This window comes from Jaculus jaculus, chromosome 7, assembly GCF_020740685.1.
Source record: "Jaculus jaculus isolate mJacJac1 chromosome 7, mJacJac1.mat.Y.cur, whole genome shotgun sequence".
NCBI lineage: Eukaryota > Metazoa > Chordata > Mammalia > Rodentia > Dipodidae > Jaculus > Jaculus jaculus.
In genome coordinates this window covers 85,479,501-85,505,133 of record NC_059108.1, presented here as the reverse complement: position 1 = coordinate 85,505,133, position 25,633 = coordinate 85,479,501, and the positions used below count along the sequence as shown (strand labels likewise).

General features: G+C 44.0%; 2 non-coding genes and 1 pseudogene across 2 annotated transcripts; 1 reads left to right on the top strand and 2 right to left on the bottom strand.

Annotated features, from left to right (window-relative positions):
• Positions 1 to 5,176: 5,176 nt before the first annotated feature.
• Positions 5,177 to 9,672, bottom strand: LOC123462324 (annotated as a pseudogene).
• Positions 9,673 to 12,096: 2,424 nt separating this feature from the next.
• On the top strand, positions 12,097 to 12,261 carry LOC123462371. Its single transcript, XR_006638201.1, has one exon. It is a non-coding gene; the product is annotated as a U1 spliceosomal RNA (small nuclear RNA).
• Positions 12,262 to 23,766: 11,505 nt separating this feature from the next.
• On the bottom strand, positions 23,767 to 23,930 carry LOC123462674. Its single transcript, XR_006638455.1, has one exon. It is a non-coding gene; the product is annotated as a U1 spliceosomal RNA (small nuclear RNA).
• Between the last annotated feature and the right edge of the window lie 1,703 nt (positions 23,931 to 25,633).

Genomic DNA, 25,633 nt, shown 5'->3' with positions numbered 1-25,633 from the left:
TTCTTTTTTATAATCATGGAAAATGCTAATAAAAAAATAAAGATTTAAATAAAATGCCTATGTCAGAAAAGGTCGTATTGAGGCAATTGTGATGATTAGAGACAAAGTCACATGTACCCCAGGCTGTCCTCTACCTCATTATGTAGGGTGCCCTGAACTCCTTACCCTCCATGCTCACGTGGTGGGAAGACAGGCACATGCCACCATGTCCAGTTTACTTAGTGCTGGGGATTGAGCCCATGATTTGCACACACTGGGCAGGCACACAACCAGCAGAACTTCATGCCCAACCCCACTTGTTATTTCATAATGAAAATTGAAAGTGGCATTCATGCTGGGAAAAGAGGCACATGACTTTAATCCCAAAATTCAGGAGACCATATCAAGCCAATACTTCCACTTGTATAAAAAAATGGCCATCTGGGTGGTGGAGAATGGTTTAGTGGATAAGTTGCTTGCCTACAAAGCCAAATGAACCGAGGTTCGATTCCCCTTAAACCCATATGCACATGGTGGCACATGCATCTGGAGTTCCTTTGCAACAGCTGGCGTGCCCACTCACTTGTTGTCTATCTGCCTCTTGCTCACACACACTCTCAAATAAATAAAAATTTTCTAAACAAAACCACATCAGTTTGTTGGTGTGGTGGTTTGATTCAGGTGTGCTCCATAAACTTAGGTATTTTGAATACTACTCTCCCCAGCTGATGGCAATTGGAAATTAAAGATCTATTGAAAATCATTCTGTACGCTCTTGAATCATAATAGATTTTAGGAAATGTATGTTTTCTCATTATTTCCTAGGGTGCCCCCTGCAAATGGAAGAGTTAACTAAGACAGTTTCCTTTTAAAGTGACAACTCCAGTATGCAACAAGCAAGTGAAGAAATGGACAACAGGCGGGCAAATGGCGCGTGCCTGTAAGCCGAGCTCCTAGGAAGACTGAGACGGGAGAGTCGCTTGAGCCCAGCAGTTTGAGATCAGACACATCTTGAAGAATCAACCCTTTTTTGTAAAAGAACAGAGCAATAAATTCTTAAAACTAAAAGTTCTGCTAAGTTATTCACTGGTACATAGTGACTTTGAAAAGGATCCCAACACTAAACAAACAGAAATTAGATTTTGGTTTTGATTCTCTCTCCCTCTGTCTGTCTGTCTCTCTCTTTCTTTCTCATTTTTTTTTTGTGTGTGTGTGTGTGTGTGTGTGTGTGTGTGTGTGTGTGTCAAGCCCAACTGTTTCAGTCCAGTTCTCATTGCTGGTAGAAATCACCCATCCAAGAGCAGCTTCTGGGAAAAAGAGGTTTATTTCGTCATACAAGCTCGAGGGGCAGCTCCACAATGGCAGCGGGAAACGATGGCATGAACAGAGGGTGGACATCACCCCCTGGCCAACATAAGTGGAAAATAGCAACAGGAGAGTGTGCCAAACACTGGCAAGGGGAAACTGGCTACAACACCCATAAGCCCTCCCCCAACAGCACACTGCCTGTAGGAGGCATAAATTTCTGCTTGTCATCAGCTGGGTAGACTAGCATTCATAATACCTATGTTTATGGGGGACACCTGAATGAAACCACCACTTTCACCTTTACCCCCCATAAACTGATAACCACAAACAATGTAAAATTCAATGTATTCATTCCAACTTTAAAAGACCCCATGGCTTTTATCTGTTCCAATGCTATTCATGTATACGCATAGTCCAAGATCTTTTAACTGAGCCACAATACCAAAAAATAACCTCAAACAACCATAATGGCACAGAATAAACATTCACACTGCAAAAAATGGCAGGCATAGTAAAGAAATATTCCACCAATACAAGATTTAAAACAACCAGGGCAAATATCAAACTCTGTAACTCCAAGTTCAGCAACTCTAGCCAGTGACAAATCTCCACGTCTGATAATTCTAACCAGCAGCAAGTCTCTGGTATTCCAATTTTGACCCTCCAGCTAGGCTACTCACAGACCCGGAAAACTTCACAGGGGCCGGCAGCTCCTTAGTAGCCATCTCGTGGTCCCTGCATTTAAACTGGGTCTCCAGTGCAACTTATGGTTCACCCACATGGGGTCTCCATGCAGGCATGCAGCAAACCTGCTTCACACTGCCCATGGCCATTTCCAAAACACAAGACTGTGTTGGAAACTCAATGACCCTCTCGTTCCTGCATTTCTAATACTCCATAATACCAGGTAGGGTGCCAATTTACTAATCCAGGGGGGAATACAGCAGAGTTGGAAGAATACGACCCGGGGACTGGAGAGATGGCTTAGCAGTTAAGCGCTTGCCTGTGAAGCCTAAGGACCCCGGTTCGAGGCTCAATTCCCCAGGACCCACGTTAGACAGATGCACAAGGGGGTGCACGCGTCTGGAGTTCCTTTGCAGTGGCTGGAGGCCCTGGCGCGCTCATTCTCTCTCTCTCTCTGCCTCTTTCTCTCTCTGTCTCTCAAATGAATAAATGAAGAATAGGACACTCCTTGAGCACTCAGAGTCCTTCCAAAGAGTGTCCATTCTTCCTGTTGGCCCAGTGTAGGTCAGCTGGCCAGGTCTCAAAGGTTGTAATTTCTCAATTGCAGCTGAATGGGCTGCAGTTCACCACAAAAGTTTTCTTTCGGTGCTATATCCTTCTGCTCACACCAGTTCATTTCTACATAAACAACCCTGCACAACTTCTCAGGACACTGGCATAAGAGCATGCTTCTCTCAGAAACTACTAGCCCAGTCTAGGCAAAGTTCCTCACCCTCATAAGCTAAACCTCACAGTGCATAGTTCTTACTGCATTGAGGTCTTTCAACTCTGACAAGAATAGTCCACCAAACTGTACTTCACTGCAAACTATCTCTTAGGGCAAGGTTTCAAGTCCTTCTACATTCCTCTTGAAAATCTGCTCCAAAATGCCAAAACCACACGGTCAGGTGCTGGAAGCAATCCCATTCCTCGATTCCACTTTACTTTTGCAGTCAGTTTCTCATTGCTGGTAGAAATCACCCAACCAAGAGAAGCGTATGGGAAAAAGAGATTAATTTTGTCTTACCGGCTCGAGGGGCAGCTCCACAATGCCAGTGGAAAACGATGACATGAGCAGAAGGTGGACATCATTCCTTGGCCAACAAATGGGGGACAATAGCAGCAGGAGAGTGTGCCAAACACTGGCAAGGAGAAACTGGCTATAACACCCATAAGCCCGCCCCCAACAGCACACTGCCTCCAGTAGGCTTTAATTTCCAATTGCCATCATCTGGGGAGGCTAGCATTTAGAATACCTAAATTTATGGGTGACACCTGAATCAACCACCACACCAAGAGACTGGCCACTTTTTAAAATTATTTTTCTTTATTTGAGAGAGTGGGAGAGAGGCAGATAGACAGCAAGAGAGTGGGCATGCCAGCCACTGCAGAGGAACTCCAGATGCATGTGCCACCGTGTACATAAGGCTTTATGTGGATCCTGGGGTATTGAACCTCACTTTCTTGGGCTTTGCAGGCCAGTGCCTTAACCGCTAAACCATTTCTCCATCGTCCAGACTAACATTTTCTTATGCGAGAGAGGGCGAATTGGCTTGTCAGGCCTCCTGTGTCATTGAACTCCACGTGTGTGCCACCTTGGGTGCATGTGCAACCACGTGTGCTTCGTCACCTTCTGTGCCTGGCTGACATGGGAACCACAGACTGGAACATGGGTGCATAGGATTAAGCCACCTGTCCAAACCTTGCTTGTTTTTTCAAGGTAGTGTCTCTAACCCAGGCTGGCCTCAAACTCACAGTAATCCTACAGCTGACTCCTGAATTCTGGGATTAGATCATGCGCCTCCTTTCCCAGCACCAATGCCACTTTCAGTTTTCATTATGTCAGAACAAGTGGGGTTGGACATGAAGCTCCGGTGGAAGTGTGTCTGCCCAGTGTGCGAAATCCTGGGCTCCATCTCCAGCACTGCGAAAACTGGACGTGGTGGCATGCGCCTGTCACCCATTACTTGGAGATGTAAGGTAAGGAGTTCAGGGCACCCTACATAGTGAGGTAGAGGACAGCCTGGGGTACATGTGACTTTGTCTCAGATCATCACAGTCACCTCAACACGACCCTTATTACCTGTGCAAAAGTCTCATTTCTGCAGGTGACCTTGAAATTGTCTTATCTTGTGCATCTGGCTTATGTGGGACCTAGAGAGTTAAACAAAGGTTTGCAGGCAATTCCCTTACCTACTAAGCCATCTCTGCAGCCCAGTCTGTTTATTTTCTTTATCTTTTATTTTTTGGCTTTTCAAGATAGGGTTTCATGCTCATCCAGGCTGACCTGGAATTCACTATGTAGCCTCAGGGTGGCCTTAAACTCAAGGCTCTGCCTCTCAGGGCTGGGCAGGGATTAAAGGCTTGTGTGGCCACACCTGGCTTGCTTTTTTTTTTTTTGGCCAGCCCTGTTTTTGTCTTTTTGTTTTATTTATTTATTTGAGGGAGAAAGGCAGATAGATAGAGAATGGGTGCAAGAGGGCTTCTAAATGCTGCAAATGAACTGCATGCACCACTTTGTGCATCTGGCTTTATGTGGGTACTAGGGAATCGAACCTGGGTCCATTGGCTTCACCAGCAAACACCTTAACTGCTAAGCCATCTATCCAGTCCTATTTTTGTTCTGAGATAGGGTCTCTCTCTAGCCCAGGCTAACCTGGAACTCACCGTGTAGTCCCAGGCTGGCCTTAAACAGATCCTCCTACCTCTACCTCTTCTCTGGAAGTAAAGGCATGTGCCACCACATTTGGCCAAACTTTTCTGTTGTTGTTGTTTTACTGGTGGGTGGGGGATTCTTTGTTTTGGGCTTTTTATTTTCTTTACTTTTTTTGGTTTGTCTTTCTGTTTTTCGAGGTAGGCTGTCACTCTGGCCTAGATTGACCTGGAAGTAACTATGTAGTCTCAGGGTGGGTGGAACTCACAGTGCTCCTCCTATCTCTGCATCCCCAGTGCTGGGAATAAAGGCGTTTGCCACCACACCGGCTGGTATTTTTTTTTTTTATATTTGAAACGTTAAAGTCAGTTTATTAAGTTCAACAATGAAAACTATCAGAAGAATATTCTCCTGAAAAATATTTTTTTCTTAGAAAGAAAGAAAGGAAAATCAAAAACCTTTCAGCACTACCACAGATGCTGTGGTGGTGAAGCCTCTCTGGAATCGGGCCACTCAGTCAGAGTCGCTCGCTGGGTCGGCAGCATGGTCGCCTGGGTCCTCATCGTCCTCCAGCTCCAAGTCGTCCGTCTCCTGGAACAAGGACTTGTCCACTTCCACATTGTTTCCAGCATCCTCCAAGAACTGGATGTCACATGTGTCAAGATTATGATCTGTTTCAAACAGCTGTTTTCCACTTAATTTATTTTTGCCTGCTTATTCCTCTTCTTTCATCCGTTTCTTTTTAATTTCTAGGAGTTCTGCATCAAACTTGGCCTTCAATTTAAGAAATTTTCAATTGTAACAGGAGTACCATGGAGTAATTTCTTTTCTGGTTCTTCTGCTTCTTTTTCTTTCTGTTTCTTTTCTTCTTCTCTTCTAGTTTTTATCTGGTCTACAATTTCACTTAATTTTTCGTGCACAGCTGTCACTAGGGTAAAGATCATCACCATGCCAAGATTCTCCTCAGACTGCAATGTCAACAACTTCCAAATGTCTGAGACATCATTATCTTCTAGATATTCCTGGCAGAATATTTCATAAAGGGGAGCTTCATCTGGATATGTCTCACTGTAGGTAAACTTGAGGGTAGTTTGGACAGTTTCTTCATTTTCTCCAGCTTCAGATGTCACTGTAATGGTGAAGCCTGGTGGATGTTCTGATAATACTGTGAACGAGTCAGGGTAGATGGCCTCCAGAGCCTCGAGCTCGTTGCGCTGCTCTGCAACCTAATCCTTCATCGTGGCCGCGCTGCTGCCCATGGATCGGCCGGACTCCCTGGCCGCTTTTTTTAGTTACTGTATTAATTGAGGGAAGAACAGAGCCAAGGAAAGACACCCACACCCCTAAAGAGCTCATGTGTGGAGGGTCTGAGGGGAAAAAGTGTGGAAAGAAAAGAGAAAGTTCAAGGAGCTCCTGCCTTGTGGGGAGCTGAAGGGAATAAAGGAGCCCATGTGGAGAGGGAAAAACTCACCCATAGCTGGGTGGTCAGAGCTGTATTTGTTGTTTTGAGTTAGGGTTTCATTCTATTCAGGCTGACCTAAAATTCACTATGTACATCAAGGGTGGCTTTGAACTCAAGGCAAGCCTGCTACCTGTGCCTCTCTAGTGCTGGGATTAAAGCGTGTATGTAACCACACCCAGTTTTTTTTTTTTTTTTTTTTTTTGAGAGAGAGGGAGAATGGGCACACCGGGCCTTTCTTTCACCTTTCAGCAGCTGTGAACACCAGACGCGTGTGCCACCTTGGGTGCATGCGTGACGTTGCATGCTTGCATCACTGTGCATCTGGCTGTGTGGGACCTGGAGCGTCTTAACTGCTAAGCCATCTCTCCAGCCCTTTTAAACTTTGTTTTTAAAAAACTTGTATTCATTTCAGTTATTTCCAAGGAGAGGGGAGAATGTGCACTCCAGGACCTCAAGCCACTGCAAATGAACTCCAGATGCATGCAACACTTTGTGTATGTGACCTTATGTTGGTACTGGGGAATCAAACCCAGGTCTTTATCCTTTGCAGGCAAGTGCCTTAAACCTGAGCTATCTCTTCAGCCCTAGTGGGGTTTTGTTGTTTTTTTTATTGACAACGCCCATTATTATAGACAATAAACCATGGTGATTCACCACACACACTTTCCTCTTTGCAACTCCACTCCCCATCATTTTTCTTCCCCCTCTCAATCAGGCTGCCTTTTATTTTGATGTCATCATATTTCCTCCTATTATGAAGGTCTTGTGTAGGTAGTGTCAGGCACTGCGAGGTCATAGATATCCAGCCCATTTTGTGTCTGGAAGATAGTGTTTTGCTTTGGGACAGGATCTCACTGTGCAGCACCCAGACTGATCTTGAACTAGAGACCCTTTCATCAGTCCTCCTCCCAAGTGCTAGATTTACAGATGTGAATTCACACATCCAACGCTGTTTGTTGAACTTTCTGTCCCCCCCCCTCTCTTGTTCTTCCCAGTTGAAAAGTCCCATTTTTATTTTATTTTTGATTTTTCAAGGTAGGGTCACACTCTAGCCCAGGCTGAGCTGGAATTTTAAAGTTTATTTATTTATATTTATATGAGACAGGAAGAAAGGGAGAGAGAGAGTTAAAGATAAAGAATGGGTGCACCAGGGCTTCTGGGCACTGCAAACGAACTCCAGAGGCATGTGCCACCTTGCGCATGGGACCTGGAAAATCAAACCTTGGTTCTTAGGCTTTGCAGGCAAGCACCTTAATTGTGAAGCCATCTCTCCAGCCCAAGACCTGGAGATTTAGAATTCACATAAATTGTTCAAGAAAGGCAAAGCAGATGATCATTTGAAAGTGCATTGGCCAAGAGCTAGGAAAAGAAACACTTTGGCACTGACTAATGATGGTGTGAAGTGGCCCATGCCTAGAATAGGAAGCTAAGGCAAGATGACTGCCTGAGATTGAGGCCAGCCTGGGCTACAGAGTGTGTGTCTCTCTCTCCCTCATACATACACACTAACAAATATAAACACAGGCAGTGTGCGCATGAGAGAGAGAGAGAAAGAGAGAGAGAGAGAGAGAATGGGCACACCAGGGCCTCCAACCACTGTAAACGAATTCCACATGTATGTGGCCCCATGTGCATCTGGCTTACATGGGTCCTGGAGAGTCGAACCAGGATCCTCTGGCTTTGCAGGCAAATGCGTTAACTGCTAAACAATCTTCCAGCCCTGTGGCGCATGCTTTTAATCCAAGCACTTAGGAGGCAGAGGTAGGAGGATCACTGTAAGTTCAAGGCCCACCTGAGACAACAGAGTGAATCCCGGGACAGCCTGGGCTAGAGTGAGACCCTACCTTGAAACACCAAAATTAAAAAGAAAAAGAAAAAGAAAGAAAGTCAAAAAAATATTGACTAAACTACAAATTTAAACTATTTTTTTTTATTTTAAGATTTTGCTTTTTATTTTTAAACAGGGTCTCACTGAGCTTCCCAGGTTGGCCTTGTACTTGCTCTGTAGCCTAGCAGACCTCTATCTTTACGATCTCCTGCCTCAGCCTCCCAAGTAGCTGGGGTTATAGGCCTGTGCTTTTAGATCCACGTAATGCTATATATTTGAGGCAAAACTCAAGTGTTTAAGATAAATTCATAAACTGTTTTTTCTTCTTTAGTGTAACCTTCAGTTGCTGCAGAACTGCCTTGCGGTTTTAAATGCAGACAACACATCAGCCATGCTCCACGTTACTCTTACAAAGGGCTGCCTTCCTTCAAATCTTCTTTCTGTTTTCTTACTGATGTTAAGCATTTCTGCTCACTGGAATCAACAACCAAGCAGCTGACAGCGCGTCTCCTCTCCTCCAAAAACAGTGGGCCGTGCTGTGCGCAGGCAGGGCCAGCCAGACCATAGGGTGAAACGCTGGACTGTTCACTGGGCAGCGGGCTGTCATCGAGCACGGGTCCTACCAAGAAGCCCAAAGTCAAACTTTTTTTTAAAGTAGTCTCTCTGTGTTCATTTTATACATAGTAATTCTCCTGGCTGCTACTTTTATTTACCTTTAAGTTACCTCTGAAATTTAACCTTTCAGAATATATTGTTCAAACATGATAAATATTGCCTTGAATTTTTAAAAATTTTTTTAAAAGCCTTGTATACCTGTCGTTCTGTCACGTAGCCTTGCAAAGCATCTTACACTTACTGTTAACTAATTAACAGAGACGTTTTTTAAATTTTTATTTATTTATTTATTTATTTGAGAGCGACAGACACAGAGAGAAAGACAGATAGAGGGAGAGAGAGAGAATGGGCGCGCCAGGGCTTCCAGCCTCTGCAAACGAACTCCAGACGCGTGCGCCCCCTTGTGCATCTGGCTAACGTGGGACCTGGGGAATCGAGCCTCGAACCGGGGTCCTTAGGCTTCACAGGCAAGCGCTTAACCGCTAAGCCATCTCTCCAGCCCAACAGAGACGTTTTTGAGTAGAATTTATGTCATATTTATAAGTTTGATTTCTGGAAAAGAAATGCGTTAGTATGTTTGCCTTAAACAATTATTGTAAAATAACCCGTGATAACAGTGGTGGTTTTTAACTCTGTGGTCATTGTATCACACTAAAATTTGGAGTAGTTTTAAGAAATCTACTCCAACATTACGCTTTACAGCATAGGTCTTGGATTTATATATTTTTTTTATTCCTTAAAAAAAAATGGCCTGTTGAACCACGTTCACCAATCCCTTCACAACAGAATGAGCTGGGCTACTGTGCACTTCATAGAAAGTGAAGCTGGGCAGAGACCAGTGACAGGTATTTGTGAAATAAAGGAGCGGCATTGCTTCTGGATTCCGTCCCTGGCTCAGCCAGTTAACTGGGAGATGCGTGTCCCTGAGCCTCTTGGAAGCCACGGCAGTGTGTGTGGAGTGAAAGAGGTCTGCTAGAAGGACAGCTCTTGTCTGTAGGACAAAAGTAGAATATTTGAGATGAAAGTTGATATGCAAATAGTAGACTGACTGCCAGGAGTTCTGTTACAGATATGATTGGTCTTTCTAATGTGAATGAGCGTCATCGTCATTCCTAGTTTAAAGTGAGATTGAATGGTTGGGCTCCTCCGGTGTCTTTTTCTAACGCTGCTGTGTTTAGAAATCACAGGGACATGGGCTGGTCACCCCTTGGATGGGTTCCTGGTTTGTTCACATTTTTCCAAACCATTCTGCAGATTGCCTGCTCCATCTAGTTTCCATTCATCATGACTCCAGCCTTTCTCAGCTGCATGTTCTCATCCTGCCTAATGGGCTTGGTCAGTGTTCTGTCTCTCAAACTGACATGCTCCTCATGTTGCCTAAATGTTCATTTTTCTGTTGTTGGCTGACATCTGTGTGTTTGGTCCTTTGTGTGTGTAACCTTCATCATTACAAGTGCGCCCATGCAGCGTCCACCAGTGGGTGAGTGCAGGACCAAGAGCCCTTGCTTCCAGATTCAGGCCCAGCCCTTCACCAGCTGCCCTTGTGGCCTCAAAAAGGTTTGGGCAGACTTTCTGGACTTCTGCCTCAGTTCTCTACTCTAAAGGACATGTTGACCTACCTCACAGGGGTGTTGTGAGGATTAATAAATGTTGGCACTGTGCTTTGGAAATGTGAAGGTCTGTGTAAGTGCTAAGAAACAGCAAGTCCAGAGCCAAAAGCTGGATTTATCCACTGTCGTGTTACAAGATGCCGTCTTCTGGGGAAGGAGGTGGGATGTATCATAAATTTCATGAGAAACTTTTGGAGGCAGCACATCAGAGACTGGCAGGTGCTTCATGTATGCTTTTTTTTTTTTTTTTTTCCCTGAGGTGGGGTCTCACTCTAGCCCAGGCCGACCTAGAATTTACTATATTGTCTCAGGGTGGCCTGAAACTCATAGCAATGTTCCTACCTCTGCCTCCCAAGTGCTGGGATTAAAGGCGTGTGTCGCCACACCTGGCCTGATGTATACATTACTAAGTGCACTCACTACACATGGCCTTAACCCTAACAAATACTGCAGATAATGTGCTGCTCTGTCAAGCACAGTCTGCCTCTAGCTCACTGCTGTTGAGTAGTCCCTGATAGAAATAGCTGCTCTAATACAGGCATGGTGGCATATGCCTTTAATCCCACTACTTGGGAGGTAGAAGTAGGATCACTGAGTTCAAGGCCATGGTGAGACTACATAGTAAATTCCAGGTCAGCCTGGGCTAGAGTGAGATCCTACCTAAAAAAAAAAAAAAAAAAAAAAAAAAAAGCTCTGGGCTTGGAGAGATGGCTCAGTGGTGAAAGGCACACCACAAGCTTGCTCGCGGAGTTCAGGCCCCCGCCACTCCTTAAAGCCTGACGCAGTGGCTCAGGCATTCAAATCCCACTGTACCTACAACAATGGGAGGGAGAGTCAGAACCTCAAAGCTTGTGGGCCAGCTAGTCTGGCCTTCATAGCTTTTAACAAGAGACCCTGTCTGTCTCAGAGAGGACCAACATTCCAAAGTTTTCCACTCACTTCCCCATAGGTAGTGTGGACCGACAAACACCAATTTTAAAGCAAAGCGGGAGAGATGGCTTAGTGCTTAAAGGCACTTGCTTGCAAAGTCGGCCCCAGTTCAATTCTCCAGTACCCAAGCCAGATGCACCAAGCTGTGCATACATGTCAAGTTCATTTGCACTGGCAAGAGCCCGTAGCATGCGTGGTGGCGCTTTAATCCCAGGCAAGAGATAGGAGGATCGCTGTGAGTTCAAGGCCAGCCTTAGACTACGTGGTGAATTCCAGGTCAGCCTGGGCTAGAGCGAGATCCTACCTGGGAAAAAAGTATAGCTGCATGTTGATCGTATATGGAGACAAAAGAAATTCTTTATTCAAACCGAATGCCAAATGTCTTGGGGTACAGCTGGTACAGCACGGTATTAGCAAGCAGGAAGCCATGGCAAGGAGCTAAGGAATCGGAGGCAGAGGTAGGAGGTCACCATGAGTTCGAGGTCAGCCTGAGATGACAGATTGAATTCCAGATCAGCCTGGGTGACAGTGAGACTCTACTGCTCAAAAGAAAAGAGAAAGTCCTAAGAACAGCATGAGATACTTGGCTAATCGGAAGGGTCATCGTTGTGGGGCGCCACCACGCCCTGCTTTTTTTTTTTTTTTTTCTGAACACAAATCAGATCCTTGTCTGTGGGTCCACAGAAGCTGGCCAGATCCTTGTCGGGTGGGCGGGTTTTCTTGGAGGGGCGTGGTGTATGCAGATTAGGAAGGGCGCGGAGGATGCAGGTCTCCGTGGTCGCGGACGTCCGCGTCCCGCGTGGACAAGATGAGGCGGAACGAGGGCTTTGGTGGGTGTAGAGTGAGACCAGAGCTCGGGAGTGTGCGGTGAGAAGTGGCGTGCGGACGACCGGACGGGGGGGGGGGGGGAGGGGGCTGGGGGGGCGGCGACCGTGAATTTGGAGGGCCGCGGGTGGCGTGGTGAGCGTGCGTGCGGGAACAGCAAGTCACGCTTACTAGTCAGATGAGATTTCATGACCTCGAAGATCGTCTTCCCAATGTGAGGCTTATGCGTTGCATTCAGGTTTTGCTGATCCTTGTGATTTCCCTGGATACAGGAAACTGGACTGTATAATTTATCCCATTGGGGTACTGCTTTCTTGCTCAGATCATGTGCATAGGCAGGTTGGTCTTACCTATGAGGAGCTGCACCGGGTTGAGGCTGGAGAAAAGCAGATGTGCTATGCCTTGTGATGGCCCTTGTTGTTATTGTTACTTGGGAGAAACTGAAAAGTATGGCTCCTACCTAGTGCAAAAGAACTCATGCTGAACCTCTATAGGCCATCACTCCAGCTCATTGTTTTATTTTAAATTGTTATGATGTGTTGGAGAGATCAGTTAAGGCCCCTGAAACGTAAGGACCCAGGTTCAGTTCCCCACGACTCATGTAAACCAGATGCCCAAGGTAGTGCGTTCATTTGGAGTTTGCATTGTCTACAGGCCCTAGCACGCCCATTCTCTCTCAAATATACATATACATACATACACACACACACACACACACACACACACACACGCACACATATATTTATACATTAATGTTGAATTGGCGCACGCTTTAGTCCCAACACTCCTGAGGCAGAGACGGAGTCACCTGAGTTGGAGGACCCCTGAGATGACATAATGAGCTTCAGGTCAGCCTGGGTTAGAGTGAGTTCCCACCTCGACAAAAACAAAACAGTGAATTTCAGGTCAGGTTTGCGCTCTTTCCTGGTTTAGCTGTTTGAAGACAAAGTCTATTTTAGGTTAGGACGATTATGTAGTAACTCAAAGGGTTAGGGTTAGTGGGTTGCAGGAATTTCTCCGTTTTATTCTCTGTGTTCCCCATGTTCATCAGTTACTCTTGTGTACTAGTGAACACTTTTAACAGTTGTGCTGTGGTCGGAGTAGTAAGTCGCTTATTTTAATTTTATTTTTTTAAATTTTTTAAAAAATTTATTTATTTGAGAGCGACAGACACACAGAGAAAGACAGATAGAGGAAGAGAGAGAGAATGGGCGCGCTAGGGCCTCCAGCCTCTGCAAATGAACTCCAGGCGCGTGCGCCCCCTTGTGCATTTGGCTAACGTGGCACCTGGGGAACCGAGCCTGGAACCGGGGTTCTTAGGCTTCACAGGCAAGGGCTTCAACGCTAAGCCATTTCTCCAGCCCTTAATTTTATTTTATTAAGATCTCAATTTATAACCTATGTATACATAATCAAACACAGATAACAGAGAATGGGCATGACCAAGCCACTTTGTGTATCAGGCTTTTAGGTGAGCAGTGGGAAATTGAACATAGGCAGACAATGGCCTTTAATGCCTGAGCCATTTCTCCAGACCTTTTTTTTCCCCTGATGTAGGGTCTCACTCTACCCTAGGCTGACCTGAAATTCAGTATGTAGTCTCAGGCTGAACCTGAAAGCACCTCTGCCTCCAGAGTGATGACACAGACTAAAGGCCTGTGCTACCCCACCGGGCTTCAAGCATTACTTTGTCTGTGTCATCTTTTCATTGCTTGCACTCTTCTTGTCCCTTATTTTTTATTACTATTTGTTGTTTGTTTTGTTTTTCCTTTTCCTTTTTCTTTTTTTTTATTTTTATTAACATTTTCCATGATTATAAAATATATCCCATGGTAATTCCCTCCCTCCCCACCCCCACACTTTCCCATTTGAAATTCCATTCTCCATCATATTACCTCCCCATTACAATCATTGTAATTACATATTCTTTTTTTTGTTTTTCGAGGTAGGGTCTCACTCTGGTCTAAGCTGACCTGGAATTAACTCTGTAGTCTCAGGGTGGCCTTGAACTCATGGCGATCCTCCTACCTCTGCCTCCCAACTACTGGATTTAAAGGCATGCACCACCACACCTGGCCCTGTCCCTCATTTTGCATAAAAGTCTGCTGAGCTGCAAATTCACCACTGCAGTCTCAAGCCTGAAAGGGCCTTGCAATCTCTTCACTGCTTGACCCCAATAAAGCAGTCTGTAGCCATTTGCGGTGTGGTTTCATGTCTCATTCATGTCACCCTAGTTGGTTCTGATCAACTCAGATCTAACAAGGCGTAGAGTGAGTTCAGGACCACCCTGGGCTACAGAGTGAGTTCCAGACCAGCCTGGGCTGGAATGAGATCATACCTCAAGACAAAAAAAAAAAAAAAAGCCTTTGTGTGGCTGGGAGGCCATAGACTCTGGAAAAGTAGCTATAATTGATGTTTGGCTGAATGGATACGTATGCCTATCAAACTGCTTTCTCTAATGTTTTATTTATTTATTCATTTATTTCAGAGAGATTGACAGAGACAGAGAATTAATGGGCATGCCAGGGCCTCTTAGCCACTGCAAGCAAACTCCAGACACATATACCGCCTTGTGCATGGGAATTGAACCTCGGTCCTTAGGCTTTGCAGGCAAGCACTTGAACTGCTAAGCCATCTCTTCAGCCCCAAACTGCTTTCTAAATATTCATTTTTTATTATATATCACATATTAGTGCTGCTTCCAGCTCTGGTCAGTTTCTTTTTGTAGTTGGCAACAATTACTGGGGAGACTCAGAACACGGTAAAGTCCTGAAAAGAAGTGACTGTGGGCCAGGTGTGGTGGTGCACACCTTCAATGCCAGCACTTGGGAGGCAGAGGTAGAAGGATCGCGGCGAGTTCAAGGCCACCCTGAGACTACTTTGTGAATTGCAGGTCAGCTTTGGCTACAGTGAACCTTCCCTCGAAAAATCAAAAATAAATAAAATAAAACTAAGGCCTGGCATGGTTGTACATGCCTTTATTCCCAGAATTTGGGATTTAAGGGGTGCGCACCACGTCCATCTGAAACTATGATTGAATCTCCGACTAAGGAAAGCCTCCCCAGAGGTAAACCGACACAGCCGAATACCTGCAGAGCTGTTGGTCTCAATATGGATCTTGTTACAAAATCTTCCCACTCCTGCTAAGGCTGGACCAAAAAGGGAACAAAATGTAACTCAACAGGAAGGAATCAAGGAAATAGAGCCTAAAGATAATACAACTACCAGTAGCTAAATACTTCTGTTCACTAGCAGACCAGGGCAGGGTGAAAACGCAATCCTCCACTACCACAAATTATGCAGTTGAGTTTAGATGGCAGTGACCTTGGGATGACTCAGGAGACACCATGACGCAGAGAAGTGACAGGGGAGTGCTCAGCACTGAAATATCTCAATCACACCTTCCATGGTTCAGGGTCCATTGTGGAAGAGGTGTCGGAAAGAATGTAAGAGCCAAAGGAAGGGCAGGACTCCTTTAAAACGGGCTCCTCCAGACACAAAATGGCCTAGATATCCATGACCTCACAGTGCCTGACACTACCTACGCAAGGCCATCATAACAGGAAGAAAAGATCATGACATCAAAATAAAAGAGACCGAGAGGGGGTAGGGATAGGAGAGTGGAGTTTGAAGGGGGAAAGTGGGGGGAAGGAGGGGCTTACCATAGTGACCCAATCAACAGGGAGTTAAACAAGGACCTGAGGGGAAATTAATCTGGATGAGAGACAAGAGACACAAAGAAGGAGACCAAGTCTAGAGTCTGATCCAAGTCTCAAATTTATTCAGACAAGCACAAGCTTATATACAAGAAACAAAACTTTCTCAACAATGCCTATGTGCCTAAAGTCTGATCCACAAATGCTTCTGTATCTGAAGTCTGTTCACCAAGGCCATACGATAAGGCGTCTGTGCCCGGAGATCCAAGACCAGCTGCAGTTCACACGGTCAAAGAGCAGCTACAGCTCCCGACATCTCCCCCTTCTTTATTTATTAAAAGAAGCGACTGTGCCTGTCTTAGGTTGTCAGAGGCAGAAGAACATCCTTATCCTTCATTGGACAAACATATTATCCTTCAATATGTGCCCTGAGGTTGGATACCTCCTCCCCCCATCTTACCCATTTCTGGCTACCAGCCAGACAAAATTCAGGGAGAAATAGGATGAAGTCTGAGGGAGCCAAGGACGTGCTCTCTCTCTCTCTATATATTTTTTTGGTTTTTCGAGGTAGGGTCTCATTTTGGCTCAGGCTGACCGGAATTCACTATGTAGTCTCAGGGTGGCCTCGAAATCTCAGCAATCCTCCTACCTCTGCCTCCCGAGTGCTGGGATTAAAGGTGTGCGCCACCATGCCCGGCGACGTGCTCTATATTGCATACCTCTGACCTCTATGCGAACATTCACAATAGACTTCATTAGACATTTGAAGAAAATAGGCAATAGGCATAAGAGAAGCAGAAGGCAAACTCCCACAGCTGCAAAGCTGCCTATCTATGAACTAAAAGATTTCCAACCAGGCAACACAGACTTAATTCCAGCAAGTAAATCATTAGCAGCCTTGGTGGCATCAAAATCAAGATGACTGTTCTGTATAGCTAGAATTTCTGAATGTAAACTAACCAAATCTAACGAAATGTTATCATGATGACAAATTTCTTCCAAGTGCATTTTGACCTTTACCCAATTTTCATAACTAGCATTGTAAGTTTTAGAGGTGATGTAGATCCATTGGTAATCTGTATGGCATTCCAATCAAGCTCTGTAATTTTATTTGAGGAACTTTAAACAAATTTATTTTAACCAAACTTTATGACCACAGAACACATGGTGTAGACAGTCTATTCCCCCTGTATTTCTCCCTCTCATGAGAAGACACTCTAACTGCTTTAGGGGACTGGTTTGAAGACTTCAGATAGATCATTTAATATTTCCTGCTGAACGGGACACAAAGTGAGGACTTGTTGCAGTTAGAGAGTCTCTCTCAGAGAGGGGAACTACTTTAATGGACCCCAGAGTGTAGGCAGATAGTCTTGAAAGAGAACAGTGGAACGAAAATATGAAAGTAAGGAGTTAATGAGAAGTGAGCACACAGCAAACTGGTCTTTTTGGAGGTCAAGGGAATCCAGGTAGACAGGCTTGGATCATCTCAGGACCAGCTGAGGATGAGCTGGCTGAGATTTTTTTTCAGAACTGTTCATTAAATGGCACAGTAGTATTTAACATGGCTTGTAAAACAGATGAGATATTAGCAGTGTTATCAGAAACATATACACAACATTTAATCTTGATAATAAAGAGTTATTGGGTGTTATTAAAGGCTATACAAATATATTTTTTGGTCTCAGAACTTATTTATATATTTTAGATTTGAAAATAACCCTTTGAACATCTATAGTTGTTTTTCTTTATTAGAGAATTAGAACAATGGGGAAAAGATGTCTTAATGTTTGTTTGTTTCCCCTCTTGAAAAGCTCTTGTGTTACTTAGTAGGCCATTCATATATTTAAGGTATTTTTTATCTTTGGTTATACATTTCTCTCTGAATGTTTAAGACCATGCAGATAGCCAAAGGTTAATTAAGGGTTAATTTTGGAGGTCATTAATGGCTCTCCAAACAGACTTTAGGGACACAGGAGTAGCCCCATAGCTTATTGGTGTCTTTTGCCTGTTAGGATGAGTCAGAGCCATGCTGGCCAAGTAGTTTTCCCTTCTTTGGGAAGTCAGGAGGACTGACTGCTCCTCAATTGTGACTCTCCTGTTTCACATTGTACACCAGTTTTGTTTGGGTCTCCATATCCTCCCTGCTCAGGAAGACAGGTGACTTACCAGGGGGCCAGTGTAGAAGTGTCCCATCATCTCCAGTGGCCTCATGACATGTGATCACAGGCCAAAACATTGACACTTTTTACTCTGACGATTCCAGTTGGCTTTGGCTTCTACATAGGTGATTAACACACTTAGAAAGGAAGTTACACCAGCCTGGATGTATGTACATATACAGCACATTTAATTACTGAAACAGACATAGTTAAAGAATGGCATAAGGGCTTCTAAAATCATTCTGTCCTATCTTTAAAATTTTTGTTGTACTGTGGCAGCATAAGCCACATATCTGAGGTATAGAGAGTAGGCACATCTCACATTTAAAATATCTAACATTTATAAATATAGGCAGAACCCGTTACCAGTCTTGAAAACAGTACCAGTTGATTTATACACTTAACTAATTTGACCGAGAAACTATCAGAAAAGGACAAGTAAGACAGTATAAAGTTTTAGCACCTGTGTGAAAATATCTTTGATTAGTTCAGATACCTGTGTGGGTACAAATTACCAGAGAACATTGGAAACAGAACCATGGAGCTTGAATTTTTTTTTTTTTTTTTTTAGATGAGGACCATTGTTTGAGCATGAGGCTGTACCCTAAAGTAGGGAATATGTCTTAAGGGTTGATATTGTTATAAGCACTGGAGTTAAGATGCTAAAAATTGAGACAGTTACTTTACATACAATAGAGTAGAATCTGGTCTTTTCTGAGCCAAAACAGCTAGCTAAATATTAATATAACCCTTGATAAATCTTTTTGAAAGAAAAAACATTGTTTGACAACCAATGATTTTATCTTAAACTTGATAGCTATTTATTTCATGTATCACAGAAATTTTTATTAACATAAAACAATTTTGTGTTTTACTCATGACTTAAATTTGATAAAGATTAAGCAAGCTATCCCAATATATTTTAGCCTGATAATTTCTTTTTTTTTCTTTTTACATCTGCACACCTTTATTTACATACTTTAACATTCTGATCTAAGTACCACTCAAAAGGCATTTTTAACAAGCATTCTATGTCCCAGCAATGAAAAATTCCTTCTCAGTTCCTTCAATTAATTAATCTCACCCCATCATTAACCATCTTTCTTATAAGGCTATTAAAAAATTACAGCAAATTGACTAATCCTATTACTAAAAAGAAAGTAGTCTTAATACAATTTTATGTCATTAACACCAATAACACACTTGGAAATGATTTTATTAGGAGTAACTAAGGCAAATTGTATTGTTATCTTGAGGCAGGCTGGCTTAGAATTCAGATCAGTTGCCTCCTCCTTCTAGGTAACAGGACATTACAGTCATTTTAAAAATATCTGACAAGTTATAAGTTACCTCTTCAGAGGGAGTTGTGTTGTTTTTATTTACTTATTTAAATTTTTGTGTTCACTTTTATTTACTTATTTGAGAGTGACAGAGACAGAAAGAGGCATATATATATATACATATGGAGAGAGAGAGAGAGAGAATGGGCACACCAGGGCTTCCAGCCACTGCAAACGAACTCCAGACGTGTGCGCCACCTTGTACCTTGTGCATCTGGCTAATATGGGTCCCGGAGAATTGAGCCTTGAACCGGGGTCTTTAGGCTTCACAGGCAAGTGCTTAACTGCTAAGCCATCTCTCCAGCCCTGTGTTGTTTTTATCAATCCTCTATATACGGTGAAGTTGATCTAGAACAAATATGGCAAATTCACTCCTGCAAAAGACATTTAACTTTTCCTTTTTAATTTCTATGCTTAGGTCTTTGATTTCCTTGAAATGGTTCTCTAGAAGAGAAAGGGATGTCACCTGCATCCATCTCATCTCTTTAGTTAACAGTCACAAACATGACTACTAGCAGGCACAATGAGCACACATAGACACATACACCCTGTGGTAGTTTGATTCAGGTGTCCCCCATAAACTTAGGTGTTCGGAATGCTAGCTCCCCACTTGATGGATATTTGGGAATTAATGCCTCCTGGAGGGAGTGTATTGTTGGGGGCGGGCTTATGGGTATTAATGCCAGTTTCCCCTTGCCAGTGTTTGACACACCCTCCTGTTGCTGTGGTCCACCTTATCTTGGCCAGGGGGTGATGTCCACCCTCTGCTCATGCCATTGTTTTCCCCTGCCATCGTGGAGCTTCCCCTTGAGCCTGTAAGCCAAAATAAGTCTCTTTTTCCCAGAAGGTGATATTGGTTGGGTGATTTCTACCAGCAATGTGAACTGGACTGCAACAGTAAAGTGGTACCGAGGTGTGGGGTTGCTGCTAGACACCTGACTGTGTGGCTTTGGCCTTTTGGAGCTGATTTTCAAGAGAACTGTGGGAGGATTTGAAACCTTGGCCCAAGAGATGCCTTGCAGTGCTGTAACTACAGCTTGATGGACTATTCTGGTCTGAGCTGCAAGACCTGAATGCAATAAGAACTATGGACTGTGAGGTTTGGCTTATGAGGGTGAGAAAGCTTTGCTTGGACTGGGCTAGCAGTTGGTGTGAGAATCTTGCTCTTGTGCCCATGTTCTGAGAAGTTGTGCAGGGTTGCTTTGCGTAGACATGAACTGGTATGAGCAGAGGGTTATGGCACAGAAAGAAAAACCTTTAGGTGAACTGTTGCCTGTTCAGCTGCAACTGAAAGATTACAACCTTTGAGACTGGGCTAGCTGACCTGCGCTGGGGTAAAAGGAAGAATGTAGACTCTTTTCAAGGGGCCTGAGTGCTCAAGGAGTGTCCTGTTCTTCAAAGTCTGCTTTATTCCCCCCTGGATTAACAAATTGGCACCCTACCTGGTATTGTGGAGTATAAGAAATGCTGGAAAGAGAGTCATTGAGTTTGCAACACGGTCTTGTGTTTCGGAAATGTCCATGGGCAGTGTGAAGCTGGTTTGCTAGTTGCCTGCATAGAGACCCCATGGGGCCATGAGGATGAACCCTGGATTGCAGTGGAGACCCAATGGAGATGCCAGGACCATGAGATGGCTGCCAAGGAGAGCTTCCGGAGATCCAAGACCAGCTGCAGTTCACATGGTCAAAGAGCAGCTACAGCTCCCAACACCATAGGATTGTCTACAATAATGGATGTTGTCAATAAGAAGAAAGACAGACAGAAAGAAAGAAAGAATAGGGCACCTACTTGTTTTAATGGCTGTGTGCTCATGTCATTTTAGTGTCCCCACGGAAATGTGTAGCGGCATCTCATCTGTCCTTGGATCGAGCCACTCCCACACTCCTGTTTTCCTTGTGTAGTAAACGCTTTAGCAGTTGACTTGGCAAGTTGTGGTTTGGTCAGAGTAGTCTGAATTTGGGGGGGCAGGGGACTTCAAGGTAGGGTCTCCCTGACTAGCCTAGGCTCTCCTGAAATTCACCATGTAGTCTAGGAGGTGGTCTGGAACTCACAGAGATCCACCTACCTCTGCCTCCCCATTGCTGGGATTCTACACATTAAAAAAAAGATTTAATGCAAGGAGGATGAAGCCTATAAATAAAACCGGAATAATTTCTAACAGTGCAAACAATTAACAGTAGTAACCACAACTGGTTTAGGCCCCAGTATTAGTAAGGGGGTTGTGTCTGTGCTGTAGAAAGCTGGGTCATGCCAGGTACGGGGTACAGACCTAGCATGTGACACTTGGGAGGTGGACTGAAGAGGACCAGGCTTTAGAGTTTAGTTTGGGGATCAGAAAATAAATTGATGTGTGTGTGTGTGTGTGTGTGTGTGTGTGTATGTGTATATATGTATATGTATTTTTTTCTGTTGTGGTTATTGTTGTTTGGTTGGTTTTTGATTGAGTTTTGTGCCCTGTTTTTCCACGTCAACTACAGTGGAGTCTGCGTGACCTGTTCACCAGGCTGAGGCGAAAGCTTCAAGGAAGAAAGCCTCCTGGAAGGATGTGCATTTTCCAGGTTTGTAGTGCCTTTTGCTGCTGTCTAATAGCTGTTTTCTTCATTACTACTGTTCTGTTTCTGACACATGACAGCAGCATGATGTTCTTTCACAATTTAGTAAAAATTAGATATGGAACAGTTTCCAAAAATTGAGTCACCTGATGGTGTGATGCTTCCTCCTGTGACCCCGCTGTTCTTCCAAGCCACAGTCAGAATTCCCAGGACCAGAACCAATCGATGAACCATTACCTTATACAGGAGTGTATGGTAATGGGGATATGCTAGTAAACAATGGTGGGAAGCTTGTTTCTTGATAATCTTTAACTTTTGTGGACAGACTTGCTAGGTCGAGGCCACCTTGATGCTTGCTTACGAAAGCACAAAGAGAAAGCATTAGGAAACAACTGGGATCCAATTATGAAAAGGCAGGATTTGATACACCTCCATTTTTATGGCATGGTTCAAGAAAGAAAACATACTAGATTTATGAAGTCGCCCTGTTAGAACTTTTGTTAAAAATACTTGATGCACTCAGGAGGCAGAGGTAGGAGGATCACCATGAGTTCAAGGCCACCCTGAGATGACAGAGTTAATTCCCGGTCAGCCTGGACCAGAATGAGACCCTACCTCAAAAAAACAAAACAAAACAAAAAAAGAAAACTTGATGCTTGAAGCAGGCTGTTCATAAAAATTGTACCACATGAATAAACAAAGGCTAAGCTTATGCAGCTGGAATTGTACATAACCTGATGCTCTACTTCAGTAAAACACACTCAGATACATTAACCTTGTGTGTGTGTCTGTCACTTTGCTGACTCCTTGCCCACCTCCCAAGGCCCTGTTTTCCCTCAGACTGGTGGTCCCGGCTTTGCCAGTCAGTGGCACTGTTTATCCTCTTCAATGACAGGATACAGTAGAAAGATTCTGCCTGGAAGTTTTCCTTTTCAGTTTGGTTCATTTTCAGTGTTAGTAATTTACATAGTTGTTTGATTCATCTGCCTAAAGAATAGTCTTACAAGAGAGTATTAAAGCACAAGACACCTATTATTCCTTTAAAATCTGCATTGTTTCAAATTTTACATTCTATTCACAGTATGTCAGCAGTTCTTGACTATTAAGCAGAAACACAAATGGACAAGGCTGTTCTAAAATGCAGATGTGCATAGCTAGAATACAGTGGTCCTGGGTGGGATGTGGAGGTAATGAGGGAAGGAGAGAAAGCAAAAGTTCGTGTGCTCAGAATGTGGCTCAATTGTTTGGAGCTAAAAACAAGTTCCTTGGACTGGAGAAGATGGCTTAGCGGTTACGACACTTGCCTGCAAAGCCAAAGGACCCTGGTTCGTTCCCCCAGGACCGACGTAAACCAGATAAGGGGTGAATGCATATGGAGTTCATTTGTAGGGGCTAGAGGCCCTGGCATGTCCAGTCTCTCTACCTCTTTCTCAAATAATATAAATATTAAATAACTCAAATAAATAAATTGGGTATTAATTTCTCTCAAATTGGATTTGAAAAGCCCCAATCCAGACTGGAAACTACAGTTATGCTATGAAATATCTGGCATAATTGATCAAACTAGTCAGAGGATGAAGGATGAATTTATCTCCCATTCAGCTGCACTTTGTAGCATTGCTGCTTTACCAGTTCGTGGATCAGTTTAAAAAAAAAAAAAAAAAAAGCCACTGAATACCAGAAATACTTTGAGACATAGGGTTTAAAAAAAAAGTAAGGAGCCAGGTGTGTTGGCCTATGCATTTAATCCCAGCACTCTGGCGGCAAAGGTTGGAAGATCTCCATGAGATGAGGCCACCCTGAGAATACATAATGAATTCCAGGTCAGCCTGGGCTAGAGTGAGAACCTACCTTGAAAAGAAAAAAACAAACAAACACTGAACTGATTCTCTGCAGAACAAAAACATTTAAATGGTAACAGAGAACTACATGACAGAGATCCCTAAAAATAAATACAACAATAATAGATCAGTATTCGAGGAGCTAGAAAAAATGACTTCATTCATTAGCAATTAATTCCCAATCATCATGTGACTATACTATGACAAATCCTATTTTCACATACTAAAAAGCCCATTCTTGTCATAACAAGTATGTCAGTGACTTCTGACTTTGAACTCCAAGACCAGGGAAGAGCGCGAACCTAGTCCCCCACTACCACAAATTATGCAGTCGAGTTTCCGGCATTCAGGGAAATCACAGGGGTCAACACATCCGGAGTGCAATGGAGAAGCCTCGCCCTGGGAAAACCACCTGCGTGATCATGGTATCTCCCCTGCCAGGTAAGTATGAGTCGTCCAGCCCCAACGCACGCTCACCACGCTGCCCGACCCCCTCACACTCACGGTCGATTCTCCGGGACTGACAAGCCAGATGCACAAGGGGGCACATACATCTGGAGTTCCTTGGAAGTGGCTGGATGCCCTGGAGTGCCCATTCCCTCTCTCTCTTCCTCCTTCCCTCCCTCCCTGTCTCTTTGACTCTTTCAAATAAATAAATAAAATACTAAACAAAGCAAAAGAAACACACAATAAAAAGTACTGTTGGAGGCTGAAGAGATAGCTTAGCAATGCATGTAAGGTGCTTGCCTGCAAAGTCAAATTACCAAGGTTTGATTCCCCAGGACCCATGTAAAAGCACAGGGTAACACATGCAACTGGAGTTTGTTTGCAGCAGGTGGAGGCTGTGGGGGCACCCATACTTCCTCTTTTTCTCTCTTAAATAATAAAAAAAAAAATGAAATGTTGGATTGGAGATATGGCTTAGTGGAATTGAACCCAGGTTGTTAGGCTTTGCAGGGAAGCTCCTTCAATGGTGTGCCATCTATCCAGCTCTGGGTTTTCAAAGTAGGGTCTTGCTCTAGCCTACGCTGACCTGGGATTCACTATGTAGTCTCAGAGTGGCCTCAACTTCACAAAGATCCTACCTCAGAGTCCCAAGTTCTGCGATTAAAAGCATATGCCATCATGTCATGCAAAGCTTTTGTATTTCCCTAAAGTTATGAAAATCATCAAATTCACTTACAAAAGTTTAGATTACAAAAGTTGAGCTGTGTGTCTGGAGCACATGACGTCACTAGCAGGCAGCTCGATGGAGAGTCTCGAGCACATTGCACCACCATTTGTAGGCAGCTCCATCAGAGAGTCCTCCCCTAGCAGTTGTTTCCCCTGCACACCTTTAGGTTTTTTTGTTTTTGGTTTTTCAAGATAATGTTACACTGTAGTCCAGGCTGACCTGGAATTCACTATGTGGTCTCAGGGTGGCCTTGAACTCACAGTGATCCTCCTACCTCTGCCTCCAGAGTGCTGGGATTAAAGGCATGTGCCTCCACACTCTGCTTTTTTTGGGTTCTTGAGGTAGGGTCTCACTCTAGCCCAGGCTTACCAGGAATTGACTGTGCATTCTCAAGGTGGCCTTGAATTCACTGTGATCTTCCTAATTCTGCCTCTCAAGTGTTGGGACCAAAGAGAGAGAAATAGGTGTGCCAGGGCCTCCAGCCACTGCAAACAAACTCCAGACGCTTCTGCCACCTGGTGCGTCTGGCTTTACCTGTGTACTGGGAAATCAAACCTGGGTCCTTTGGCTTTGCAGGCAAGTGCTTAAACTGCAAAGCATTTTCTCCAGCCCATATATTTTATTTATTTTTATTTTTATTTATTTATTTGAGAGCGACAGGCAGAGAGAAAGTCAGATAGAGAAAGAGAGAATGGACACACCAGAGCCTTCAGCCACTGCAAACGAACTCCAGATGCATGCACCCCCATTGTGCATCTGGCTAACGTAGGTCCTGGGGAATCGAGCCTCAAACCGGAGTCCTTAGGCTCCACAGGCAAGTGCTTAACTGCTAAGCCATCTCTCCAGCCCCAAATATTTTATTTATTGGTTGATTTATTGATCGTTTGTGTGTGGGGTAAATGGGTGTTAGAGAGCCTGTGGCTGTGGCAAACAAACTCCAGATTCATGCATCAAGTTGTGCATCTGCCTTCCATGTGG